Below are 3,514 nucleotides of genomic sequence, written 5' to 3' on the forward strand. Positions count from 1 at the left end.
TTTTTTCCATTTTGTGAGCAGAAAGATTTCATCCTTACTAAGTGTTGTTTATCGTTCCATATCAAATTTGTAAGCCTCTATGATATAGTTTATGTAATGCAGTAAGTAAACATCTTAAATATTTAGAATCAGTCTAGGTTTCCACTGTCAAGATAAAGATTATAACAGCTAACTTCCATACTGAATTGCTAATAGCATAAAGCTGCCTATTTGAGAAGCTGGCAACATTTATCTTATATAACACAGGATTTTGCTGTGCTATAATTCAAAAATTAGACCTCTATATGCAACCCTTGCATATATGCAGTCTGGAAAGATGCTCCAAATATTATTTAAATACCATATACTGATTAAATAGGATTCAAGGCTCACGTGTAGTTTTCCATCTAAACACCAAACTAATACAATATGTTTTTCTGAATCACGTGCTTTGTACCATGCAGTGGAAAGAAGAAATTTATCACAGGGTTAGATAAGCAGATGCCCTCTTCTATTACCAAACATGGAAGATCTTGAGCATATGGAAATCAGTGCTATTTAGGATCTTTCAACAGCATATAGCTATTGATTTCTACTCTCATATATGAATCATTGAGCTGGGCATCTGTTGGGAAGGATCAAAGAAGTCAACATGGCTCCTATTGTCCCCTTTTTAATATCTGTGTGACATGTGACAGGGGGTTGTCTAGATGACTTCCAAGGTCCCTTCCAACATCATCATCATCATCATCATCATCATCATCATCATCATCATCATCATCATCATTATTATTATTATTATTATTAGTATGTTGCACATTAAAAAGGGGCAGGACTTCAATCATATAGTCAAAGTTGCCCATCCTGCCATTTTTTTACATCTCTCCAAGACACCCCTGGTTGGAAACATGGAGCTTTTGGATATATTAATGTCAAATCAACTCTTTTCATTCTATATTTTTTTCTGAAAATTAAAAAATTATTGGAAACATCCCAGTTATATCTTCCAGACACTAGCTGGTTTACATATTGTGCCAAGCAATAGAGGAATATGGTTAACTTAGTTTTGGCTTATGTGTGTTGTATAGGGCAGGGCTTTTCAACCTTTTCACAGATTGTATCACTTTTAGGACATGACAATATTTGAGTATCACCAGTGCTTAGCAAGGTGTCAAAAACTTGACTAAAAAAAGTGGGGGAGGATTTTGGGTTTTACTGATTAGATTCATTTGTTATAGAAATGGCTAGTTTATAATATTGTGGAAAAGTAAAAAGTTGAAGTTCAATGTTAATGCTTCCTTCTACTGCAACAGAGAAAGTCTGTTATTTTCCCCCTTTCCCCCTCAATTTTTTCTCCCCACAGTGTCCTACTATTTGCTTTTGTATGTTTGTATTTTATTCTATAATCTAATAAAATATTACAAACTGTAGGAAAAAAAGTACCAGTTTTAATTTGTTCGGTGGCTGTTCCTTTGCTGAATCACTTTCCCTTTGCACTGACAAATGTATGATGAATTTATCCATGTTTATTAATATGCACCACTACCAGCTAGCTCAGGGGTCTTCAAACTTGGCACTTTTAAGACTTGTGGACTTCAACTCCCAGAATTCCTCAGCCATCATGGCTGGTTGAGGAATTATGGGAGTTGAAGTCCACAGGTCTTAAAGTTGTTAAGTTTGTAGACCCTTGAGCTAGCTGGTCGGCCCTTCTTCCTCTCTCCCTTCTGAGTGTAGCAAGAATGCATCCTCCCCAATCCCTTCTCTGTACCTTTAAAGACACAGGAATAAAATGCAAAGCAAGAAAGACTCACAAAATAAAGAAACACATAAACTCCCATTTTTTTTCTCTTTAAGCTGCCTCAGGCAGTGTCACCTCTCACAATGTTGCAATTCGAGACTGAAAGGCTCCGGCAATTGTGAAAAGCTTTAGTCTTAAATTAAGCCTGTTTACCTTCAAAAAAAACTTTCTAAAAGCCATAGACAGACTCAAGATAAGGGGGTAAAACTAATTACATTTGTTTAAAGGGATTAAACCTAGGAAGTCAACACTTTGGACTCATTAGTAGCCTAAAATACAGACTAAAATATTCCAATAATCAAAGCACACAAATTGAGTCTCTGAATTACAAAATGCTGTAAAAACTGTACAAAAATTCTTATGGTAACCCAATCAAGCTGCCAGATGATCCAGCACTAAATAAACCCACCTCCTTTCCAACATACTTGTCTGCCGGCACTGATTGCATTCTCCTGACTGGAGAAAACGAACCAGGGGACCTATTCTTCCAGCAACAGCTGCTGCTTCTCCCCTGTCCCTGTTTCCTCCCTGCCTGCTGAGCTCTCCTTCTTTCCCTGTTGTCTTTTTTCCCCTTTCCCACCCAAACCACGTTCTTTTATAGCTTCTCCTCTCCTCCCCCCCTTTTTCTTCAGTTCACCTCCAGCTCCGTGCTGCTTCCAGAGGCGCCAATCAGCTGGAGCCCTGCAGGCTCCTGGGGCTTCTGCCAGCCCAGACAGTCCTGCAGCTGCAGCTACCTCTCCCTCAGGCTTGGGTTGCTTCGGCTCATTCCCCTCCCCCACTACACTTGGCTAGCAGTTGCGTACCACCTGCCATGTGGCAAAGTACCACAGGTGGTATGCGTACCACCGGTTGAAAAGCCCTGGTATAGGGCTCCCATAATTGGCCTGCAAAACCTGAGATGGCCACTAGATGGAGGCAAAGAGAGGTTGTTTTGCCTCTCTTTGCTCCCATCTAGTAATTGCCTGGATTTGTGCAGTCCAGATAAGGTAGCCCTAGTATTGTGCAAGTCCAGGCAGAATGGTTTGCAAACAATGGCTTAACACAATATGTGATTCTAGCCAACTATATTAAAAACAATCTATGTTTAACAAATGGTGGGTTATGGCAATGTGTAAACCAGAGCATATTAACCCAGTTCTCACAACATGAATAATAGTGTGTATTGTATGAACTCAACCGCTGGAGTTTATTGAATAAATCTTGATTTTATTTATTTATTTAGAAAATTTATATTGCTGCTCAACTCACAGTGACTACAAGTGGCTTACAGAAATAAAGCCCCAAATACAAAACCCAGTAAAGCCCTTCATCTTGGCAAATAATGGATTGATTACTGTAGCATGTGAACTCAAACAGTGAAACAAAGTTACAATTGAAATAATGTTTATAGAATACACTAAATTAAAGCCATTTGTTTATACACCAATATAATCTAAACCAAAGGAATGACGTACCTCAGCATGGTGTATAAACCATTTTCTGGATCATGTAGGTCTGTATGCTAGAATGTTGGCATTTATCGGGTTAAGTGCTGTCTCCTTAAGACAGGGGTGTCCAAACTTTTTTCAAAGAGGGCCAGATTGGATGAAGTGAACGTGCTGGAGGGCCGAACATTTTTCCAAACATTCTTTGAACCATTACAATTAAATGCAAATGAATTATTTTATGCCTCTTTCCTCTCCCTCTCTTTCCTCTTTCTCTCTCTCTCTCTTTCCTTTCCCTTTCCTCTCCCCTCTC

Source organism: Protobothrops mucrosquamatus, unplaced genomic scaffold, assembly GCF_001527695.2.
Source record: "Protobothrops mucrosquamatus isolate PMUCROS unplaced genomic scaffold, P.Mucros_1.0 scaffold_277, whole genome shotgun sequence".
NCBI lineage: Eukaryota > Metazoa > Chordata > Lepidosauria > Squamata > Viperidae > Protobothrops > Protobothrops mucrosquamatus.